Source organism: Rhipicephalus microplus, chromosome 3, assembly GCF_043290135.1.
Source record: "Rhipicephalus microplus isolate Deutch F79 chromosome 3, USDA_Rmic, whole genome shotgun sequence".
Classification (NCBI taxonomy): Eukaryota; Metazoa; Arthropoda; class Arachnida; order Ixodida; family Ixodidae; genus Rhipicephalus; species Rhipicephalus microplus.
In genome coordinates, this window is record NC_134702.1 from 152,065,148 (window position 1) to 152,091,157 (window position 26,010).

At 46.5% G+C, this 26,010-nt stretch overlaps 1 long non-coding RNA gene across 1 annotated transcript; it reads left to right on the top strand.

Moving 5' to 3' along the window:
• The first annotated feature begins 2,324 nt into the window (after positions 1-2,324).
• On the top strand, positions 2,325-25,602 carry LOC142803398 (uncharacterized). The gene is made up of 2 exons (XR_012894094.1): positions 2,325-2,449; positions 25,399-25,602. It is a non-coding gene; the product is annotated as an uncharacterized LOC142803398 (long non-coding RNA).
• The last annotated feature ends 408 nt before the right edge of the window (positions 25,603-26,010 follow it).

Consider the following 26,010-nt stretch of genomic DNA (forward strand, 5'->3'; position numbering starts at 1 on the left):
TTAGCCACGTGGCTCATTCTGTGGGCGCTATCAGCAAAAGCGAGATATATGAACCCTATAGCCGCAATAATAACAGATTGAACGTGGAGGACGCGGCATAGCGTAATACGGCTGTGGGCGCATCAGTGGTGACACTGACGCCACAGGTACATGGTCACCTGGTGTAGCCGCTGGAATATTGGTGGGTGCTGTGAGCGCCGCGACTTCTGCGTACGTTGGTACCTGATGAGGTCTAAATTGGGCGGAACAAGGGGGATGTGACGCAGATGCAATCTCTTGCCTAATGATGTCCCTCAAGTTGGTTAGAGCTGAGGCTAAAGTAGATGGTGGAGCGCAGGAAGAGCAGCGACCATGAAGCTCCTCACGAACAATGTCGCGGACCAGGGCACGGATGTCGAGGGCCGCAGGAAGACGAATGTCCGAGGCATCATAGCAAAGACGAAGAGACTGAAGTTCTTCTAGTCCCTGGCAAATGGTGATGACATCTTGAGTCGTGGTAGGGTTTTGCGACGCAAAGGAGTTGAATGCGACGGTATTTATGCCTTTGATAATATGGCGTATTTGTTCGCTTTGAGGCATAGATGAATTTACACGCTTGCGCAAGGCAAGAACATCGTCAAAGTATGAGGTGTATGAATCGCCCACCAGCTGAATGCGTTCAGCAAGCTTCTTCGTTGCTGTATCAGCGTGAACACTGGGGGAACCAAAAATCTGTTGGAGCTGTCACGCGAACGTGTCACAGTCGGGAAGATCAGGAGGTGTTTCCGAAACCAGGTTTTGGCAACATCAGTTAGGTAGAAAGGAACCGTATATAACTTGTATAGAGTGTCCACCTGTTCAACTCGCTGACGAGGTCGTATATGTAAAGCCATTCTTCAACATCATCCCCTTTGAGACCCGAGAATACTGGCAGATCACACTGGTGGCTGTGGATGGCCAGGGTCGACGGTGGAGGCTGCACTGGGCTGGAGGTGTTGGATGGACCAGGATTGCCTTGCACTGCCATGGCAAGTGGTAGTAGACAACAACCCGAGCGGGGCTCCAGTAGTAACGTGCGATAGGACTTGGGGATCGAAAAGTACCGTCCACCACTTATGAGAAAGAGCTTTATTCGAGACAAGGTCGAGCTGGCGCACACTGATGATGATATCTACAGATGGGTAATTTATACAAATGATGAAGACACGTCCAATTGATTAAGATGAGTCGGTGACTGCGCACAATATATATATATATATATATTTGATGATAATCTCTCGTTCCGACCATGAAGCAGCGGTAGCGTGATGCTCGGACACTGTTGAACCGGGCCTGTACAGGTCCATCGTCCGCTGCTCCGGCGTACTTGGGATTGGGAAGGTCAGTCGATGGTTTTTTCATGATGCCGGTAACTGCATGCGCCTGAGATCACCTCTTCTATGGTCGATATTCAGTTGAGGCGTATTGCCGGTGACTTCGTGAATGATGTGAGGTTGATGAGCGGCGGCCTTCATCCCGCCGACTCGTGTGACGCTACGATGAGTGGCAGACGTGGCCTAGCTCCTACGCCATGTTTATTCCCAAGGAACGTCTTCCTCATTTACTTCTCTTATGCATCCCTGCCTTCTTACGTCATACACACACGTATATATATATATATATATATATATATATATATATATATATATATATATATGGTGTCAAACGTCCTAAAAGCACAGTGTAACTGGAGAGACCCCGAAGTTCTCACCACCTGGAGTTCTTAACGTGCACCGAAATCTGAGCCCACGGGCCTACAACAGTTCACCATTTTCGCCTCCATCGAAATTGCCGCCGCCGGGATTCGATCCCTCGACCAACGGGTCAGCAGCCGAGTGCCTTAATCACTAGTCCACTGCGGTGGCTCCATACACATACACACACACACACACACACACACACACACACACACACACACACACACACACACACACATATATATATATATATATATATATATATATATGTATATATATATATATATATATATATATATATATGTATGTATATATAAGGTTGAACTTCTCCCCCGCCTTTTTCTACATCACTCTGCCTCACACCCACGTGCACTCGCCGATGGACTGACCTGCATGTCAGTAAGTTGAGTTATCAGATCCCTGCCACGGCAGCTGAATTTAGGTGGAAGCAAGATATTACAGACCAGAGTACTTAGTTTTTTTCTCTTTCCCTAAAAAGAACATAAGGGTTGGGGAATTTTTCTGAGCCTTCTACAACAGTGCTGATTACAATGACATCGTAGTTTTTGAGCGTAAATCGTCATCAATATTACTGATTGGTTGTACATTTCAGGCAACTGGGAACATCTGAGAAGAAGTCCATATAGGGCTGGAAGTTACCACTCGCAACAGAGCTTTCACCCAGAATTGAGCGAGCAAGAAAGCTTCTATAATTCACTCAACAATGGATCACGGTAAGAAGAAAAAAAACAGGTTTTCAGGGGCTGGTTTGCGTTCTTCCACAGCATACATTTCGGCAAGATATGTGAAGGCATTTTTCTTACGACTTGCGAGCAGCAATCTGGGAGCGCTGTTTGGACTTCGTTCGATAAGCTGTTTAAACTGCCGGTCACCTTCGAAACACGACTTCGGATCAAGTCAATTTTGAAGCGTAATTGCTACGGGTGTACCCAAAGACTAAGTGAACTCAATTCATCATGCATGCTGGGAAAGGTTTCGACAGGTGACTATCTTTCTCAAAAAGGCCTGTCAGCGTGTTTGTTTTGAAAGCCCTTAAAAATTTACGAAACGGTTGATGATCAGGTACGGGTAACGAAAATAAAAATCCAGGTGCCTTAGGCCATCCAGCCTTTCCAACTAACTGATGATCATTTACAAAATCTTTATATCCCAATGCGTTTCTACAAGTATCGTTCCCACGTGCTTGATAGAACCTTGCTATGAATTCATCCTATAACGCTCCTAAATACAGAAAAAAATGGTGAACATCGAATAGGCTGCTTACCGATGTCGAATCAACATAATAACTGAATACACATTTTTGAAGTTCGGCAGTCTGCAGCGTTTTTTAAACATTTTTTAACAATAGATACTGTGGCCATGACTCTAACGTGAACAAAATACCTTTGTGCAGTTGAAATTTTACACTCGAGAAAATAAGAAATACTTGTGAATTAGCTTATGGATTGCTGGACTGAAGGCACTTTATGTTATCTTAATTGGCTGGAAAATGTCGCGGTGGCCAGATGCTTCGGCAAGAGAGCTGTAAACGTGGAAACAGCTCAGTATGGCGGGTTGTGGAACACGCGCTTCTGTGATGATTATGAGCACGGCTTTGCTGTTAAGGAAGGAAAATAGAGGGAAAAGAAAGGCAAGGAGGTTAACCAGCCTATAGGCAGCCGGTTTGCTACCCTGCGCATGGGGAAGGGATGGGGGAGATGAAAGAGAGCAGAGAGGGAAGATAGAAACAGCACATTCGGCAGCACATGCGCGCACACTCAGTCATAGTCAAGTCTTGTCTTTCGCGGTGTGTGACATTGCTGTTACAGTCGCTTGTTCAAGTCGGTGTCGCGTAGGAATTTCAACAGAGCTTTCGTCGCCTTCTGTTGCAGTGTCTTCTCTCGGGCACTCCACAGAATAGTGTCCACAGACATTTGGCTGTTGTCGATGCGCGCAAAAGCAGACGCCAGTGACTGTCTCTGGATTTCATACAATGGACAGTCACACAGGATGTGGTGTAGCGTCTCTTCGCAATGACAGGCATCGCAGAGAGCGTTGTTGGCCATTCCTATGACAAAGGAGTAAGATTTTGTAAATGCCACTCCTAGCCATACGCGATGATGTAGGGTGGCTTCTCTTCGGTCGAGTCCAGTGGGCATGCCGAGAGCCATCAAATAGGACAGGTGGTGTTGACGATTCGTATCGATGCTTGGTGGGCACCATAGTGAAAACGTGATTTCACGCGCAAGTCGTCGAAGATTACTGGCAGCATCAGTCCTCGAAAGTGGTATGGCTTCTTTTCGTGTTCCTTCAAGGGCTGCCCGCGCGGCAGTATCGGCATGTTCGTTCCCTATGATGCCGCAATGACTTGGCAGCCATTGAAGCGTCACATGATGCCCTTTCTCGAGTAAAGTGTGGAGAAGGCATCGAATGTCGAAAACAACCTGTTCGTACGGGCCGCGACGCAGTGCTGAGAGCACAGATTGTAGGGCAGCCCTTGAGTCGCTGAAAATCGACCATTGTTGCGGTGGTTCCCGATTGACCACACAAAGTGCAGCGCGCAAAGCAGCTAGTTCCGCTGCTGTAGATGCCGTGGAGTGGTCAGTCCTAAAGCTCATGGTAACACCTCTTGCTGGGATAACTACTGCCCCTGACGAACACTGGTGGTTCGTGGAACCATCGGTGTATACATGTATGCTGTCTGAATATTTCTCGTGCAAAAGAAGAAGAGACAGTTGTTTCAGCACGGGTGACGAAAACTCAGATTTCCTCCGGATCCCTGGTACACTAAGATGCACTGTGGGTCGAATAAGACACCAAGGTGGTATGGATGGTTTAGATGCATGAGTGAAGCCCGAGGGAAGTTTATCGTTGTATTTCACGATAATTTTGGCGAACGATGCTTGGCGCCTCTCTGAAGGCAACAGTGCAAGGTGATGGCCGGGGGCACGTGCAAAGTGTCGGATGTGCGTTCTCAGGACTTCTACAACAATGTGAGTTTTTTATCGGATAGTCACCAGCAATTGCAATTGTTGCTTCTGTTGACGTACATCTGGGCAGACCGAGGCACACTCTCAGCGCTTGAGCTTGTACTGCCTGTAAAACACGAACATTGGTCTTGCGGATATTGCTAAGCACAGGCAAGCTATATCTGAGGAAACCGAGAAACAGGGCCCTGTAGAGCTCCATCATTGCGTATACTGACATCCCCCACGTCTTTCCTGCCAGGAACTTGAACAGTTGAGAAACAGCGGTCAGGCGCTTCTTCATATAGGTCACATGCGGACTCCAACAGAGGTCCCTATCAATAATGATGCCCAGAAACCGGTGGGTTTTGGCGTAAGAAATCGGTCGCCCGCAGATTGAGATGACATAAGGGGTCATTGCTTTGCGAGTGAAAGCCATTAGCGCGCATTTTTCTGGTGATATGCTGAGACCTTGTTTGAACAAGTAGTTGGCAATCGTAGTTGCTGCTTTTTGAAGCCGGGAACGTATCTGAGGACGTGTGACTGCCGATGTCCAGACACAGATGTCGTCTGCGTATATTGATATTTTAATGGTGCTTGGCAAGTATTCAGCAAGGCCAATTAGTGCAAGATTGAATAGCGTCGGGCTAAGAACTCCGCCTTGAGGAACACCCCTGGAAGTATAGCGTCGCGTAGTTGGGCCATCTTCTGTTAACACAAAGAATGATCTTGCAGCCAGGTAACTCGAAATCCACCGAAAGACTCGACCACCAAGGCCAACCACCGCAAGAGCACCCAAAATGGCTTCATGTAGTACATTATCATAAGCGCCTTTCACTTCTAGAAACAAAGCTGCAGATAGTCGCTTACGGGATCTTTCGTGCTGAACGTACGAAACTAGATCAACGACATTGTCAATAGAAGAGCGGTCGCGTCGGAAACCAGCCATTGAATTTGGATAAATCTTGTAGTATTCAAGATACCACTCCAGGCGGCCTAGTATCATCCGTTCCATTATCTTCCCTACGCAGCTGGCCAGCGCTATTGGGCGGTATGAGGTTAGTTCGAGTGGGGATTTGCCCTGCTTCAAGATGGGTAACAAGCGGCTTACTTTCCAGTCATCAGGAACATTGCCATCCTGCCACGAGATGTTGTAGAGGCTCAACAGTTCTCTCCTTGCACCTTCACCAAGGTTGCACAAGGCTCGGCACGGAATACCATCTGGGCCCGGAGAAGTTGAACGCCTGCAGAGAGCTAGTGCCGCCTCGAGCTCCTCCATTGTAAAAAGGAGGTCCATGTGGTAGTCACGGGAACGGGGGACGTCACCTCTCACTGGAGAATCTGGACGAGTGACTTGGTTGGCGATCTGCGCACAGAAATCTTCTGCGACATCGATGTCTGGCCTCCTTTGAAATAGCGCGAGCGCTTTGAATGGAAAGCGCTGTTCCGTAGGGTGACGCAGACCTTGCACCGTTTTCCAAATGTGTGAGGTGTGAGAGTGGCTTGCGAGGGTCTAGTGACTGGCAAAACGTTGTCCATCGGGTAACGAAAATAAAAATCCAGGTGCCTTAGGCCATCCAGCCTTTCCAACTAACTGATGATCATTTACAAAATCTTTATATCCCAATGCGTTTCTACAAGTATCGTTCCCACGTGCTTGATAGAACCTTGCTATGAATTCATCCTATAACGCTCCTAAATACAGAAAAAAATGGTGAACATCGAATAGGCTGCTTACCGATGTCGAATCAACATAATAACTGAATACACATTTTTGAAGTTCGGCAGTCTGCAGCGTTTTTTAAACATTTTTTAACAATAGATACTGTGGCCATGACTCTAACGTGAACAAAATACCTTTGCGCAGTTGAAATTTTACACTCGAGAAAATAAGAAATACTTGTGAATTAGCTTATGGATTGCTGGACTGAAGGCACTTTATGTTATCTTGATTGGCTGGAAAATGTCGCGGTGGCCAGATGCTTCGGCAAGAGAGCTGTAAACGTGGAAACAGCTCAGTATGGCGGGTTGTGGAACACGCGCTTCTGTGATGATTATGAGCACGGCTTTGCTGTTAAAAAAGTTTGGTGAGTATGACCCGAAGCATTCTCGGCTGCTCCGCATAGGTACTGACGACCTTATTTTGCACGATGTGGCAAAACATGATGCCTGGCTTTCACGAGAGTGCCGTCGCGCTACCTTTCTTGACGTTTCTTGGGTTCTAAAAAAAACGCACGATGCTGTCTTCACTCCTGTATCATTGATCACGAATTCCACCTCATGAGAAGGAGGGCTTGTCCGTGTTTTTTTTGGAGAAGGGTGGCTAAAGTAGCCTTGTCGTAATATGATTGCTTGACGCCGCACACGAAAACGTAAAGCTTTCCTTGTGCACTGTCCCTCTTTCTGCTGAAAATCGTAGATGATGTTTACATATAGATTGACGCTAGATACTTGCCAAGTCACAGACAAGAAAACAACATGGTTATACTTGCTGACGGTGGGGCCAGCGATCCAAACAAAGCTGCGCTTGTCATGCTTGGTTGACATTAAATCGGTCAAGATACACCAAGTCCATGCAGTGTAGACGCGACAACATGAAAAAATTGTGAAACTTCGTCCCAACGTGGTGCCACGAGCAGTACTGTTACTGTTGAAAGCAGTAGTGAACATTGCTAGTTTGATAAGAAGTCACGTGAATTTAATAATTACTATTAATACAATATTGTTACGGGGTCGGTACTTCTGTAAAAATCGATTTTACAGAAGAAAATTCACAGGCGAGATTCACAATGGCTGATTGGCACCCTCGCGCGCCTCTCAGCTGATTGTGTCCTTCCTCTATCTTCCTTTACTTCATTTCCATAACAATATGCGTCGTTCACCTAATTATGCAGTCAAATGCAAATGAAGCGTTGCAGTGACTCATGAACGCATGTCAAAATGAATCGAAATTTCGTCTCGGCCACTCAACATCCGCGAAATATCCAGAGTTAAGTGTGCGCACTCGTGCTCGATTTAGTAACGTTAATGTGCACGAGATGCCCAAGTAGTTACAGTAATTCCCTTCTGCGTAAATCGCATGATAGCCCACCTTTTACGTGAGTGACCTCTTAAAACCCACGGTCAACTGCGGCACATGCACTCCCTCCGAGTAGAGCGACGATACCGAGTGACGATACCGAGCGACGATACCAAGCGACGATACCGCGCACTTCTCAACAAGTACATACGCTGAGTATAAGGTTGCTTTGCAGCCAACGTGCGCACCTGCAATGCTGCCAACTTAGAACTAACCACTGATGAAAGCTCGGAACCAATGACTAAATTGAAGGCGTCGCAACGGCGTTACGTGATGTCGCTCAAGTGATGAGCCTTTTATGAGCTCGGCTTGTCACCCATCCATCCCGTGTGTCGCTGAACAGGCCGCACCAAGGCTAGCGATGTGCCAAACTGGGTTAATGGAACGAATAAAGTTGAAACTACTTTCATTACCAGAGTCAATACAGTGGTCAAGCAATAAAAGGTACAAACCCCCTTCCCTCCTTGAGTGAGGGAATGCCGCTTTCCCTACACAAGATGGGGAAAAAACCACAAGGAGCTTACTTCAGACCATGCGTACTTGAAGTGCTGTAAAAAGAGTAAATTGATAAAGCGCAGCAAAACGTCGAACCTGTTTACCGAGTTGGCGAATCTCCATAAGAAGAATGTATTCGTGCCGCGAAAACCGTATATTATTACCTCGAACATTCGTGTCATCGACGCTTTGGTAAACGAAGCGGTGGTATTTAGACAACTGGGAATAGCTGGGCGCCCACGCCACGTATTTCCAGAGGTTTCACTGTAGTAGCGCTCTCACCCGTCTTTTTGTATCTGTAACATAATTCCACTTGGCGCCACCGTATCTCCTGGAAGCCAATATAGATGCAAAAATCAAGAATTACAGACTGCGCTGGTTCCTGTGTCCATATCATATATGTACTCATCTGTGTGTGCTTGACATTTAATATGCACAAGCGGTTCAGATGAATACGTGACACATACCTTAACCACAACACAACACCATTGGGGATGGGTGAATGTAAAAAAAATATGTGACAACAAAGCAAATGAATAGACGAGCAGGATGCCAATGATATCTGAAATTTTCCGTAGAGAGATGGTGTTATTCTGAGGTCCAAGACTCGGGTTGTGACCACATAGTCCAGAAGGGTGTTTAACGCTGGACAGTGAAGACGCGCCAGCAACCGCGGAAGCGTAATAAGAAAGAATAGCATGTATTTGTACCACTATACATCAATGGCACCATTAAGTGCCCAAGTGAAAGGGCAGGAAGGAAACAGACGAGGCACTCTGGGGTTTCCGCATTGCATCGCCTATTGCGAGCTGGCAAGGAGATACAGCCTTTGGGTCTCATGGTCATGTCACATCAAAAGCGTCATCAACGCTGAGGGAAAGTGCAATACGAAACAGTAAAAGTCCATCCTGTCAACCCCACACTCAAGAGCGTGATCCCTGCAATTGTTGCTAAACTCGTCCCGTTGCTTATTAGTATGCATGACTTAACGGTACACCGCCGCGACGCCAGCTGCTTGGGTAGGCTAGGGTAGCAACGCTGCCTTTGACTTAGCGGTGTTTGTTGCAAGGCGAAATACTTATATATCTGTCAAATGCGCAAGTTGACCGTCAGCGAGCCGTCAGATCTTCCTGCCGGAGAGAACTTCTGTGATTCTAAAAAGTCATCACGTAATGACGCTACCTATGTTGTTATCAGGACGTCACAGTTTACGAAAGTTTGTGTAACGCAAGTTAACGCTGACGTGTTCCTAAATTCGAGCTTATACTTAGGTAGGTTGATCACGAAGGTGATGGAAAACTTGGTGACATGACTGAGTTCCTGCAGGGTGTGCAAAGCCACTTAGGTGCTGAAAGGTTTCGAAGAGTAGTGGTTAGGTCACAAACCATGCTGGATTTCGCGGCACTGACTGGACTCATGCGCCATCCCGAGTTTTGCGCCTCTCTTTTCGGGACATCCACATGTAGCGGATCGTTTCCAGAGCATTCAGCTGAAAATTTCAGTGATTCAACGCACGCCTAACGACTCACACTAAGGCGGACCACGGACACACAAATAGCACGCACAAAACCTTGTTGTGGTTGCTAGCGGTGGCTACGAGAAGCGTTAGCCATTTCAGCTAAACTTTGACGTGAGATGTAACCACCTTTTCGAATGCTTTAGCCAGCAAGAGGGAGCGCTGCTGTGAAAGGCACGTAAACAGCTGAAGTTCTTGAACAGGCTGCTACTAAAAAGCAAATAAAATTTCTGAAAGATACCGAAATGATGAAAAGCGATTTCGCAGGCTCACTCACTATGGTAGTGTACATACACCTTGTAACCCGTCCCGACGTGATAATAATATACGGGGTTCTACGTTTCAAAACAACGATGTTATTAGGAGAGGCGCGTAATGAAAGGCTCTGTAAACTCGGACAAGCGGGCGTTCTTTTGTATGCACTGACATGAGACAGCACAAGAAGCGCAGCTGTTGCCCCTCCCCTTCCACGCAACCTCCGCGGCCGGTATCTAGACCTGGATGTTCGGGCCAGCATTGGAGCACTGTATATAGCCACTGATCGACAGGCCTCCGTGTCGACCTCCTTTATTGATTTGTTGGTAACCCCAGTAGCGGTGCAGGATGATTACACCAGCTCAGCAGAAAAAGTCACAGTTTCACAACAAGGGCGAATCAATGAATGCAACGGCAACAAACTGCAATGTCACGCGAAAAATAGCAAGCGGATAAAAACGTTCAAAATGCTGCTCACACACAATTGACGCACGAAAAGTACAAACACAGAACGAGAGCGAACTAACAAAGTTGAAAGCACGACACTTAACGCTTTCGGCCCTGGCGTGCTATAAAAAGGACATGAAGAACTTTTGCTGTCGAATGTGGCCCACTGAACTCAAAAGTTTAAAAAGTTTCTAAATTATCCTCAATACACCTGCGCAAGCATAGAAAATGGTTTTTTGTCGCCGTCTTCTTCGGAACTCTGCAAAGTGGAAAAAGAAATTGGTGGAGTGCAATAACGATGACACTCACCACAACCAAAGAAAGAATGATATCTTATTGGTTAACTATTGAATCAGTAGCTATCGTATTTTTTGTCTTGTTTTTTGAGATGTTTAAAATGCTATATACAAGGTGGGTCTTCCCTAACACCAACGTATCGCCCACAGCAGTCGACAATATTCATGTACTATTCAGGCTAATCCAGAGGTGTAGCTCTTGTGAAAGCTCCCAAATTCCTGTTACTCTAGTCGAGAAACCTGCACACATCACCTATATATTATGTAAAGGGTGTCTACTGACAAGATAGTACGTAATCAATTTTAATTCGTTTTATAAAATATAATAATGGTGCGTATTGGAGCTAAAAGGAGACCACGACGAAGTGTAGTTCAATAAGCTTGCCCTTGCAAACATCGACGGAGTTAATTTTGGCGCTGCAAAACGGGCATCAGCAATTTTTCAAGATGTTGAATCTTGTAAAGTGTTCAATAAATAGACGGTGGCATTCAAGAGAAATAAGAAGCTGTATATCACAAAAACAAGGACTTGCTATCGAACAGTTTAGGTGCTGTAACTAATACGTAATTGCTGCAGGTTAGTTTCACGATAACTTGCACTAACAGGGTTGAATACATAGAGGTATTTAAGTTCACCATTTTTTACTTTGGAACCACTAAGTCCTCTTGTCCTATAATCAGGACATGGAGCCATTTTTCTTGTACTCTGATGGGATGCTCAGAAAAAAGTTTGTGCTCTTCAGGTTTTAGTAAATCCAAATCAACGACAAACAAAAATATCTGCCGTTAAAAAAAACTCAGGGCTAAAAAGGTTAACACGCTTCCTAAACAAAAACGGAGTATGAAAAATGCTCGCCGCTACAGACAGGACGAGCGCGAACAAGTGTAACAGTCGTTACTTCGCTGTGTTTCAAAAGCGCATTTTTATCGCGAGCTGGAGCAGTGCAGTGAGTGAAGTGACTTCTATGCGCTCAGTAACTGCAACGCCGTTTTTCAGCTGAAAGTTCAAGACGTACAGTTCTACCAAGAGATGAGCGCGCACAGGCATGCACATTTACCCACGGGTAGCAAAATTCAGTATTGCTGGTCACAGAGCAAAAAAAAAGGACAATCAGTACACACCTAGGTCTATCGATAGCCGACCTCTTAATTTATGACAAGGTTTTACTCCTGATTGCTTTATTAACAAGGTATGTCGTACACTCTCAATTAAATCCGTCATCGCGTGATGACGTTGTCAGTTCGTGTAGCTTGGCGTAAGGCAGCCAACGCCAAGTAGAGCGCAGTAATCTATAACTTAGCTTAGGGGGATGAGTAGAGAAAGGAATAAAGGAGTGTTGGCCGGATGAAAGGATGCTGTTGTTGTGTGCTACCACCTTATGCCATCACTCGGCGTCGCACACACAAGAAATCCTAAGGCAGAAACTTGTGTAGCAATCAGGCAGGAAATTAAAGGGATAGTGAGGAACGGGGATGTGAGCGTGAGAAGCACGGAAAAAAGGAAGAGGTGTGTCTACTTTGTTTTAAAGAAGAGAACTGCGTGAATATTTTGTCAATATTGTAGTGTTTTTGTAGTGTGTATTTAGTTTGCATAAAACGTAACCGAAATTAAATCATTCTGGTAGCGTACTTGCAGTTGGTATCATAGTATACATATTGAATCGCGTTCAATATTACTGTTCATGAGTGAATATACAGTTATTTAGTTTACTCTATGCCTTTTTGTACCACTGCTCTTTTTCTATGTTTCATTTATAATTTTTGTTTATTTATCCGGCTATAAATGCCTTATAATTTTTGAAAGCTTTCATTCGCAAAGTGCTGCCATGTATCGCGACCCTCAGGCGTTCTCCAGTGGTATTCATTTTTTACCGCTTTTCACCTGAGAGACCCTCAATTTGTTGAAAAAAAAACTTTTTGCAAATGGGGAAAATAAACAAATAAATAAATCTTAGTGTTTTGGTGTATCGCGTAAGGCAGATAAACCTTTTGAATGTTATCAAGGTATAGGAGGAGGCTGAAAGGATAAGTGAGGGTGAAGATAATAGAGAGCGTAATGGTGAGGTTATAATATAGTAAAGCCTTTTATGATGTCATAGCCCGCATTGCAATTCATTGAGTCCTCACAAAGATGACAGTAAGCGGACATTCTCTCTTTCTGCGGTGTGCTTTTGCCCAAAACCTTTCACGGAGCTTCCATGACAATTATGTATTGAAAGCGTGTTGTGACTAGCCGGGCCAAAACCATTCTACGTGAAAAAAAAGAACGCCTACCGAAAGTCTCTCGCGTGGTGGATGGATCAGCCCGAGAATTAAGAGCTGGCAGCACGTGAGTTGTGAGAAGTGAAAAGTAGAAAAGCCCCGTTCATTCTGGACGTCTTAGAAAAAAATGGCTGTCGCACACTTGTTCATTCGTTTCAATTTTAGCACGGAATTCGTGTGAAATACATTACTTCACCTTATTGCTACCAGCCATTTTTTGAAATCTCTAAGCTGTAGTTGGTTCTTCACATGAATGACTTGTATTCATCCGTTAGACACAACCAGCTAACTTCCCTGATTAAACGTTAAAAACTTAAAATTCTCAGTTAATGTCTCAAATGATGTCTAGCTACCTTAAGATGCCTGCTGAAAGACAAAGAGAGGTGATTAAGGCATACAATAACTATTGCACTTCCCTAATCAAGATGGAAGTCGACAGATGGAAACAACATAGTGGGATAATCAGGGTAAACAGTGCCGTAGACAGGCTGGCCGTTGTTTCTATAAGAGGACCGATCTTTCTCAAAGGCGCCATATCATCCTTGGCGTAAAATTGCCCTTCCCTGAGTTTTGAAAACTGTGGGCATATTTTTTAAAACACCTGGTATAGTTATGGATAGCAAGGGCCCTAAATGGTAAGTTAGGTGGAGAAGTTCGACGGTGTGAAAGAGGAAACAATCAAGAGAAATGGGAAAGCTTCGTCTATATTTTAGTGCTACAGTATAGCTAGATAATGAAAAAGGAAAGTGGGAGAGGGTGACTAAATGTTGGTGAGTACGTAAAAAGGCAGAAGAAGGCATAGGCGAGAGGGCCCAGTACAGCACAGCCATTTATAGCATAGTGGAAGAATGATTGGCAAAGGGGAATGGAGAATAACTAGAATAAGTGAGGAGGAGAGGAGAAAATGGCTATCATGTAGCTCTAGTGTTTCAGCATTCTTCGCATGAATAATGCGTATATGCCCAACATTTAGCTGGGAAGCACCTAATGTGCTCCCAATGTCAGCGTCTTCTGCCGTAGCCCCTCAGGGTACCGCCTGCCACTGCCTGTTACGGTAAAGCGAGTGACCAATGAGATGACGCTCAGGAAAAGCTATCTTCCTGCGATGAAAATAGTCTGGCATGGGCGTTGGATGTTGCTTGCGATGCCCTCGGTATCAAGGACAGGGTGCATTTCTCATTGCTATTGAAACACCGCATATGGGAAACACTGCTTCTACGCCCCTCCCAAGGTTTGAAGTTCGTGGAGCTGTTTCAACTGTCAATAGCTGTATTACTTAGCAATGCACTACCGTACTCATCATCAGCCTCAATACCACCCACTACAGGGCACAGGCTTCTCCCTAATTGCAACAATGAACTTTGTTTTTTGCAATCCTTGCGAACGTTATATTTAGGTAAACGTTATCCTTTACCCCCAGCAGTGGTACGCTGCCTACAGGAAAGTTCTGTTCTCTTCCGAGACTTCTAAACTATACCTTAGTTGTCTGAGTATTTTTTAAGAGGTACCATTCTGCTTTCCGTATCCAATTTAGTAATCATAACTTAGAATTTATCTCCTGAGTTGTTTCATCAATGTACCAAATTGCCAAAATTTAGATAAGAATTATGTCAGGCAGAGCGTACGATGCGCTGATGACATGGCGTTACACTCTGCTGCCACACTAATTTGTCATGCCGACGTTTTTAAACATGAAAGTGTTTCATGCAAGAGTTTAGCAAGACAAAAATTACGGACGTCCAAAAATACGCACGATCAGAAACCACACAAAAGAACTGTTCTGTCAACAGGAGTCGAAACCACTACTTTTCGGTGGCGACAACAAAAACCGGGCAGGCAATCTATTGCGTTTTGACCACTTTTTTTTGTTAATGCATAGAAATATAGCATCAAATATTGTCATACATTCCAATGTAGAAGTATGCTCAACCTACACATGTAAAAAACATCAGTTCACCCTGTTCACCAAACTTTCAGAAGTCCAGTGAACAAACACAAGCGTAAAGATGTGCAGCCCACCTTGGAACAAGGTTGAACGCCTCCACGCTAGGCGCACCGGCTGCTACATCTTCAAAAACAGATCTTGTTGAACGTGGCGTCTCCGCTTGTATCTAAGTCATCCTTCTCCTCCATAATGAAGGAAGACCCAATCACATAATGATACCGTATGGCGCATTACTGTTGAAGCTGTTTTTGATTGGTAGGAACCTAACACCGTGAGCTGTAATAAGAATTTTTTTATGGTTTTCTCAAGAATGCTCTTGAAATGCCATGCATCATGCCAATGACAAAAACAATGCTGAATTGCTCCAGGCTTGTTACATAGCCTGCAATTTACAGACAAGGGAACGTACTCATCTTTTATATACTTCGTCACGGTCACATATTCTACAGGCTTTACATACACTGTTCTTTCACAGGGATCTTGGTAAAGTGAAGTAATGCAGGAGGACAGTCATATCTGCGATAAGTTCTTCAATGCTTTTTTTCTACGCATCAGTCCCATTCAGTGCATTTCCAGTAGAATAGCTGTAAGATTGTCGATGAATTAAGACAACGTCACGTGGCGACATTAAGCCTAGCGTCGGTCTCATTCATAGAATTCAATCACACCCAAAAGATCTCCACGCTACCGGCCTGTAACTACTGTCGTGCCAACCATGGACGTCCCAGCTGCACGAAGAATGATTGCTTCCACCGGTGGCCACCAGGCGGCGATAGCTGTAGAGATTGTGCTATACCAAGCGGCGTCTCCAGCGTATCTAGCCCACGCTTGCTCTTGTAAGCAACTAATTAACTCCTCCGGAAGCTCGGTTGTGGCAGGACCGCTGAAAGAAATTATGTAGCAGTGGTGCTTGCGATACAAAGCATGATAAGAAAAACACGATTTTGTGGCACTGAGATAAGGATATGCCTAGTTATATAAATAATGCTCTGCACAATACTGGTTCTTCTTTGAAAAGTACTAGTAAAGAATTGCGTATTTTTTTCGGACAGTATATCATTCAAAGTAAACTATGGTATGCGACAAAATATCACAAATGATGAATTCGTAGTGATTCTTCAATTATTACGCCGAAGTTTATTATGATCTATATATTCACCTAACAATCCTTACTGAAGCAATTACCAAAGCAATTTTTCTCATACGACCGCCGCCGGAATTAGACTTTGACTTGCCTGTTATATATTCTTCTTCCACTTAAGGTGACGTTCTGTGTCCACTGGCTTTCTAAATATTGACAGCCACTTGGTATTGGAGCGCTATCTGCTCGTACAATGTACAACAAAAAAGGTGCTGCCTTTACACCAAACTTACTGCGAAGACATCGCAGTTTTTTGACCAGAAAAAACTGCGATGCACGCGTACAGAAAAAAACAACTCAGTTATGATATGTGTACACAACTTATGCTACCTAGGCGGAAACAACAACGCCCCACAAATTCACCGCAACCCCGGAATATTCCTTCCATATCTTTCTCAACCTAACGACAGGCATATTGATCAAGCCTTTGTTCGCAATTGCAACCATGGAGCATGCGATTTCACAAACAGTCGGCTAAGCTTCTACAGTCCTTCTAACCAGGTGTTCTTTCTGGACCATGCCGTTGAATTGTTCCCGAAGGTGCACGTCCTCGCAGTGGAAGGCCTTCACCCAAACTTCGAAAGCGTTGCACTGATGGCTGGCCACATCAAACAGTTGCACTTCTGGAACGTGACTGTGCTACCGGGCGAGACTACATGCCCATAACCACATGACCACTGCTGTGCTTTCAGGCAAGACCGCATGCCCAGTGGTGCCATTAGGCGAGCCTCTGACGCCTGCCAACTTTGTCTTTTGCAGCGTGCGTCTTCGCTCAGTTTACCTGCTAGTAAAACTCAACCTTCTACCCACTCCTGCTGTTCCTTTGAGCAGAGCTCTCTCAGCTGCGTAGCGGCTGTAGCTATAGAAGGGAGTGGAAGGTTGGTTGCTTGGTGTTCGTCTTGTCTTGTCGTGGCTGCTGCTGCTTGTTCAGGAATGGGGACCAGCGCCTTTCCATACATTGCAACAACACGACTCTATGTACATAAACATATGTACATAATTACAAGACTTCACCGTTGGAACAGTCGCATGTTGCCTCGGCAGAACCGAAAGTGAATTGCACTCTTTGCCTCGTCCAGAACGACCGTGAGGACTCGGAAGCCAGGTTTTACCCCTCGGTTGCCCCTCCCGATTCTCCTCACGGCCAACCAAAGCAACTCAGTCCGTTTAATTGACAGACTAAACAATTGTTGCCGTCCTCTTCTCTCGCTCTCCTAATCAAGCCCTCAACCACTCGGTCAGGGAGAGAGAGACGAAAGGACCGACCTGCACACTACGTTCCGTGAACTGTGCGAACGCACACAATGGTGGCGCCGCTCGGCTGCGGGCCTCCTGCCAATACCGTGAGATGACTACGCTGCCCAGCATGACAGCCGTCCCGCGGACTCTAATCCTGATGCAGGGGTGTCTATACAGTGTCCTCACGTCACCCGCCGGCAATCAGCTCGCCGGGGACCATTAAGTGGTTGTTAGAAGCGGCGAACGACCGCGGTCTTCTTACCAGAACTACGCCGATATTACCGTCTCCCGAGAATCAGTTCTTTGGGAAGCGCGCCCTTTTGTGACCAAGAAGACTCATCCTCCTTGGCTTGAGACGCCTAACCTTACACGCCCTTCTCAAGATTCGTGCAAGCGCTCAAACGCAGCTACGCGAATAACAACATAAAGGTATGGCACCGAACGTCCCCGACCCTGTGGCTGCACTTCACTGTTCTTTGAACGCCATAGGCGTTTCTGCAACGCGTGCAATATCCTCTCTGCCTAAACCTCGGGTCCCCACCAAACCGGCGCCCTCACAAAGCAGCCAAAAAAAGAAAAAAAACGACCAAAGGTCACAATGTACACAAGTACAATCGTGACCTCCTGCATGCTTCTAGGCATACACGTACACAAAAAGACTTCCCCAAAACACACACACCCTTCCGCACATGGTGCTGTTCATGTTCAACCAACAGAATAACTCCCGCATGCTACACACACGCACAAGAAAAAACAATACACTTCACTGAGACACGTAGACATTTCAACGCATGGTGCTGTTCAAGTGTCTCCAGGTTCACGCACGTCACTCTAGAGTGCCCACCACGTGCATAGTCCTCTAGTGTCTCGACCCACGGAAGAACGCTGCCGACTCCCGAGCACTCATTAGGCACCCTCGTAAGTGCGTCTGCGTTGCCATGCTCGACGCCTTTCCTGTGCTGCACCACTACATGATACCGCTGAAGCGCCAAGGCTCAACGGGTAAGCTTAGCCCCATGAAGAGTGCCCTGGGTGAGAAAAGCTAGTGGGTTGTGGTCTGATACCACGGTAACCTGTGCTCCGAAGAGCCAGAAATTAAACCTTTTCAGACCCCAGATGACTGCAAAGGCCTCTCGCTCTATAGTCAACCAATACGTTTGAGTTGGAGAGAACTTGTGGCTCGCAATTGCGATCGGCATCGCGGTACCATCCTTCGCACATTGAGACAGGCAGACTCCAGCCGCGACCGTGGACGCGTCTGTAAACAGCCAATACGGCCTCTTGAGGTCTGGGGTCCATAATGCTGCTGCCTCACACAGTCCGGTCTTAAGCCGCTGAAACGCCCTTTCAGCTTCCGCGGACCACGGAATTTGGTTCGCGATTCGCTTCCCCGTTAGCACGGTGAGGGGCACCGCTACTTCCGCGTAATCTTTCACATAGCTTCGGTAGTAGCCACACAGGCCCAGTACGCTGCGTAGTTCTCCTTTAGTCTGCGGCACTTTCAACCCTTCGATCGGCGCAAGCTTCTCAGGGTCAGGTACGTGCCTTCCCGAGCCTACAATATGCCCCAAATGCCGAATAGATGGACAAGCTATCTGGCACTTATCTCTCTTGACCTTCAGGTCAACTCGCTTTAGGGTCTCAAACACCCACCAAAGGTGTTCCGCGCGCTCTTCGAGCGTTTCGCTAAAAACGACTTGTAGCGTCATCATCATCGCCATTCATCATCATCGTCATTTTTCTAGCCACCGCGCTGCGCCTCTCGTGCAGCTGATGCGACACCTCGAGGCGCGAGCTGGGGAGATCGAGCTCACGTGCCTGGCGGTTTGGACGTGGCAGCCGCCGCCGCTCGGCTTCGGCAAATCGCCCTGGATAATAAAGTGGCGAGAGAACGACACGACCGCGTTGGCCTGCCGTCCCGTCTTCCTCTCTCGCTACAGACTATATCATTCAGGTATGCACAGCAGTATCCACTGTGCGGCCTTTGCAGTTCGTTCATTGCTCTCTGGAACGTTTGAGCAGCGTTTTAGAGCCCGAAGGGCATTACCGTCCTGGCAAACTATCCGCGATGGCACGCAAACGCTGTCAACAGGCGCGAAGAAGACTCAAGTGGTACCTGCCAATAACCTCTTCGCAGGTCGAGCAGTGTTATGTACGTCGCACTCCCTACGCTCATTATGAGTTCTTGCTGAAAGGCCATTAGGTATGCGTACGGCGCCGTCCCCGCGTTTAATGCCCGAAAATCGACACAGAGTCGCATGCTTCCGTCTTTCTTCGGAACGCATACCAGTGGATGGGTATACGGGCTCTTGCATGGAAAGATCAACCCCAATTCGAGCAGCTCGTCTACCTGCCTCCCCACCTCGGCCAGTAAGCTTTTGGGTACCTTGTACGGATGCGGGCTCCTGTGGACAAACCCGTCTTGCAACCTTATCTCGTGCAGCCTTACTGCCGCTATGGTCGGCCCTCCGTCATACTGCTCCACATGCCTCTTGAGCACTTCGCAGATCTCCCCGCATTCCCGTTCTACTAAATAAACTACAATATCGCGCGATGGAAAAACTTCTTCACTACGCATTGTCACCGGCTGTGGGGCGCACTCTACGTCACCGAAATCACCGTCCTCCTCGAACATTACTCCTACCGACATAACCCTGGAGTGGCACGGGCGCAGCTTATTCGCGTGCACCAGTTTCCAGTTACCTGCTGGCATCTGCACGAAGTATGAATGCTCGCGGTATCTCTTGGTGACACTGCCTGGCCCTTCCCATTTTGGAAACATTTTCCCTGGTCGTTGATCATCGAACACAAGTACCAAATCACCGACGTTAAACTCTTTTGCCTTCGCCCTTTTGTTGAATTGCACAGCGTATGTGTTTTGCGATTTCGAGCTGACCATTTCTGCAACTTGCGCCGCGCGCCTCATCCGCCCTCGTGATTCTTCCATGTCCGCCGCTGACGACGCCCCCAACTCTTCCGGTACTGCAGTTTCCCCCGTCCAAGACCTCTTAAGTATACTTAACGGACCCGTTGGTTGCTTCCCTTACAGCATCTCAAAGGGCGCTATTCCAGTCGTACCGTGTGGGACTACCCTGTACCCCCAAAACAAAAAAGACAAAAATTGATCCCAATTCCTACCCTCCTTCTCTGTTATGTGGTATAACATGTCCCTAAAGGTCCTGTTCCAACGCTGTTCGTGCCATTAGACGGTCCGTTAATAAGCACAACACTTGGACTGGTTCCCTAACGTCGGAAAAAGCTCCACGCTCGCGTGACATATTCACCGGAATAACTGCGAGCTTGGCCTGTAGTTTCTCTCCGAACGCCGAAGTCAGGTTGACCATTCCATGAGGTTGCACCCACTCTGGCGGGACCACGCTCTCACGGACTACCGTAATTTCCGCACCTGAGTGCAACACTGCTCCTATATGTTTGTCTTTGCAGTCGAGCGATACCGGAATCAAATCACTGTGTGCGGCTGGGGGCCCTTCAATCGAAACACGCGCCCAAAGCTGTCTTGTTTACTGTTCGGAAGCACTTCCTTCGGCTGTTTCTGACGCTGCGGGCAATTCCATATCTGGTGCTCTGTACTGCCGCAACTGTAGCAGGATCTGGGCCTTGGTTTCCCCTCCGCGCCTTGGTCTTTCCCAGCCCCGCGGCATTTCGTTGTCTCTTCTTCGGATCTAGCCCTGCTCGCGCTTTTCGACTCCGCCAAGTTTTGCAATTCCGCCGCTCTTGACTTCGCCTGCCTCGCGGCGTTGTTCGCACCCTAGTGTTTCTTCAAACGTTCGCAGCAACGCGGATATCTCTGGGGCGCTCATCTACGTTCTACCTTTTTGGAGTGCCACATACCGCACGACCTCTTCCGACAAATCTTTCTTTAGTTGGTCAGCCACCAAAAGCTTGACCAGGCCCTCGAATGTCGACACCCCTCTTGCCTCATGGTAAAAGTGGAGGTAGCTCTTTAAACATGTCGAAAAGGGTCTCCACCCCTCGTTCGCACGCTTGCCTGACCCCAAACATTTTTTTAGATATTCCCCGGCTGAAAGTCTGAGCTCGTCAAGCACCGTTTTCTTGATTACCTGGTAATCTTATTGCTCTGTTGGGCTTAGGTGCGTGGACAAAATGGGACTCTCTCCGCTACTAACGGGAAAACTAAACGTCCCCGAAACTCCCCCGGTACCTCGTACACTTCTAGGGTACTTTCCACGGACTCAGACCCCACCGGTGCTTCAGCCTCGGCTGGAAATTTGGGGAGCACCTCAGTGAGAACTTTCGAATAGCGTCTCAGTTCGCTACACGGATCCAGCCTGCCGAACTCGGGTCCACTCCACCGACAGCTTCCGCCCATTATCTGCGATAGTCTCTCCATCTCCAACTGCGATTCCTGCAGTCTACGCTCCGGCGTGAGATTTCCGAAACGGTCGTCTCTCTGGCTCTCCCGCGCACTACCCTCTTCCGAGTTTGCCACGTCACTCTCCTCTCCTGACTCACAACTCATGGCTTGCGCTTGCCTGTTAGGGTATAAGTGGGCAAAACTCGTGTCCATAGGACACCTTAAAACTGAAGAAATGCAGTGGCGCCTCTGATATGTAAGAACACCAGAGGACTCACCACTTTTGAAGTGGCTGCTCGCTGCTCTCTTGTCGTTCTCGTCGTCAGACGCTCGACATTGCTCGACGTCGTCGGGTTTGTCACAGTACTGATGAATGGGGATGACCGTTGCTGGACCACTGACTTCCTCGGGTCGATGGCTGCCGCACCGCAGCCTCCTCAGCTTGGTGGCTTGGCTCTTCGTCGGAACAGCCGATGTCTTGGCTTTTGGTCTTCCGTGCTCTCCACAATACGGCGAACTGCTTGGTGCGCAGAGCATTCCTTGTCGTCGTCGTCTCGATCGTGTACACTGCACCAGTAAAACTCAACCTTCTACCCACTCCCGCTGTTCCTTTGAGCAGTGCTCTCTCAGCTGTGTAGCGGCTGTTGCTATAGAAGGGAGTGGAATGTTGGTTGCTTCGTGTTCGTCTTGTCTTGTCGAGGCTGCTGCTGCTGCTTGTTCAGGGATGGAGACCAGCGCCTTTCAATACGTTGCAACAACACGACTTTATGTACAGAAACTTATGTACATATTTACAAGACTTCATCGTTGGAACCGTCGCATGTTGCCTCGGCAGAGCCGATAGTGCAGAGCACTCTTTGCTGCGACCAGAACGGCCGTGAGGACTCGGGAGCCAGGTTTTGACCCCTCGTTTGCCCCTCCCGATTTTCCTCACGGCCAACCAAAGCAACTCAGTTTGTTTATTGGACAGACTAAACACTTGTTGTCGTCCTCTCCTCTCGCTCTCCTAATCAAGCCCTCGACCACTCGGTTGGGCAGAGAGAGACGAAAGGACCGGCCTGCACACCACGTTCCGCGAACTGTGCGAACGTACACAAAGGTGGCGCCGCTCGACTGCGCGCCTCATGCCGTTACCGCGAGATGACTACGCTGCCCAGCATTACAGTCGTCCCGCGGACTCTAATCCTGATGTATGGGTATCTATACACTGCCCTCACGTCACCCGCCAGCAATCCGCTGGCCGGGGATCATTTAGCTGGTTGTTAGAAGCGGCGACAGACCACGGTCTTCTCACCAGAACTAAGCCGTGATTATCGACTCCCGAGAATCGGTTCTTTGGGAAGCGCACCCTTTTGTGAGCAAGAAGACTCACCCTTCTTGGCCTGAGATGCCAGACCTTACCTTACACCTCCTGCGCTAATTGCTTTGAACTCTGCACCGAGGCGGAAAAAACCTCTACTTACGCTTCAGTTGCTGCTAAACCAAGGAATTAACAAGTATCTTCGCGAAAAAGATCGGAAAGCCTTTTTTCGTCTTTGTGGTGCCTGTTCAAAAATTCTCATTGCAACAAAAGTAGTGTATCAGACTGATTGATACGGACAATATTGTCTATAGTCAAGGCTTCATTACAGTCAGGCAAATTGTAGAAAAACGCGTGAAACACAAACTTCACGCAGCTATGTTAAATACTTATTTAAATACCTTGACTGTTCCGAAACGACTTCTGATCGCTTCATCTAGCAACTCCCAAAATGCCACAAAGCAACGTGGCAATATGCAATTAAATCTTAAAGAATGTTTCCCTACCTCTCCTGCGCATCATCATTGGCCTCTGTATTTCTCCTCACAAAATGCTGCTCATCAGTGAATAACAGCTATGCAAAACTAACATGTTAGATCATACTGAATCATTCTCGCTCGTAATGTATGAACATTATAAACAAATGGAGATCGCATCAAAAAAGCGAGAAAAAAATGCTACGTGTGGGTATTATCCCCCCACAACCACTGATGAACGACGTTTCAGTTTACGTCGAACCAAACTCGAGACGAGATAACCCATTTCGTAGTCCTAACCTAGAAAACGCTCCAAACGGGGTTTTAACCGACTCAGAAATGAGTGTATGTTCTCGAAGCATAGATTTCTGCCCAGCTATTGGTGGACAGAATGAACTTGACTTGTGAGAAGACTTAGATAAATATGTACGAAATATGAGATTGAGCGCATATTTCCATGAATGCTCGTCGTCCAAGACAAACATGTCTTCCCGTCAACAGCAGATGCTACCAAAACCTCGCAATATAATCCTCAATATGCACATTTCTACAATTAAATGTGAGATATTAGAGGCTAATGGGAACCACACTTCATTCAAAGAGAACCTGACCCTAAAAGAACGAAATGAAGGTAAAAACTCACAAGAGCGCTCATACATTGTAATGAATCCTACCGATTAAGGAGGCACAGCAGCGATAATGTAAATGACTTGCTGCACTTGTGTGGCTCAGAGGCAACTAAATGAGGGCACATTTTATGAACGACTGGGTGCGAACCCGACCAATAAGTTTAGTGTGATACGTACTGAAATATCCGACGTTTAATATTTGCCGACGAACTTCCCCATAAATCAAATTATTCACTAGTCATCTCAGCCCTGTTCCAATAACGTTTTACTTAATGCCTAAAATGCATACGTGAAATAACCGTGGTCACCCTACTGTGTTAGGCATTGGTACTGTCACCGAAGTGCTCTGAAGCTTTGTCGATGGCCTCATTCGTATGCTTCTTCCCACGGTGGCATCTTATCTTGAGGACACTTCTTATGTCCTGGCCGACATCATCAACCTAAATTTGCCTATAGTGATTCATTGCTGGTCATATTAGATGTTGCCTCCCTTAAAACAAACATTTCCCATGCTGACGGCATTTGTTCAGTGCTAGATGCCGACGCGGACTCATAGTTTCAAAGATCTGTTCACAAATGATCATCAGACACATTATTAAGACTCATCGTAGAGCCTAACACTTTTGAGTTCGACAGCGTATACACTACGTACAAGCCAGTGGCTCTTCCGTTCGCGCAAAAATCAGTGCAAATCACACGATTATGTTTATGGGTGAACTGGAAAGACGTTTTCTATCATTGTGTAATCTTTAACCCTGCTGTTACAAACGTTTAAAAGACAACATTTCCTTATCGGGCACTACGGCAAAACGGAAATTTGACTTTACCAAATATTTCAGCAAGGTTAATTCATCCATTCCATTTTCACAATCGTACTGGACAGAATCTATCTGTTTTCTGTATTTCACGACATCGCTCTGTAGCTTAAAATAGCGGTGAAAGTATACAGAAAACCATTCGACTCTCACCGATTCTCATTTTAAAATCAGTCATGCTAAGCATAGTAATACTAATATACTTTCAGCGAAGCCCTTTATATCAAAAGCTGTTCTTTGAAAATTCATACTCGGCTAAAAAAACTGCGGCCGTCTTTTCGATGCCCTAACTGAACATATATATCCGCCTAAGATAGTGAATGACGCAATCATGTGCGCCAAAGCGATGGACAGCAGGGCGCTCCTGAAACCAGGTGAACAAATTGCGCAACAAGAACGTACGAAAGGAAACTATCATACCAAACATTTGGCTTCGATTCCAAATGTTAACTGTAACGTACTAATGTAATGTAATCGTCTTTTCAGCTTCATCTTGAACCCAGAGGTGCTCCAGGAACTTGCGGCACAAACTGACGACATTTAAAATAACAACGCCTGTCCATGTGGGATGTCATCCGTGCAACAAGATGTGTTTTAAGCTGTGCTTCCACATGACCACTTCGGAAACTATTGGGAGCGTTGTGTCAGACGTTACTCTAAGAATAAAATGCAGTTTTGACTACGACACAAGCTATGTAGTTTACTTGCTGCAATATACATAGTACAACTTTCAATGCATTGGCCGAACGGAAACACCTTTCTGATTGCGCTTTATTAATCATGAGGCGCATGTTTTGCGCTTGCCATAGCCTTCCACTGTGCAAGCATGTCGTTACCCCTGGCCACTATTTTGACAACCTAATTGCCACACTAGTTGAACCTGGTTTTCAATCTCACTACGAAGAAAGGTTGAAAAACACTCTTTTAAATGCGAAGCTTTTCTTAGCAAACTTCGGCGCCTTTGAGCGTATCTATCTATCTATCTGTCTATCTATCTATCTATCTATCTATCTATCTATCTATCTATCTATCTATCTATCTATCTATCTATCTATCTATCTATCTATCTATCTATCTATCTATCTATCTATCTATCTA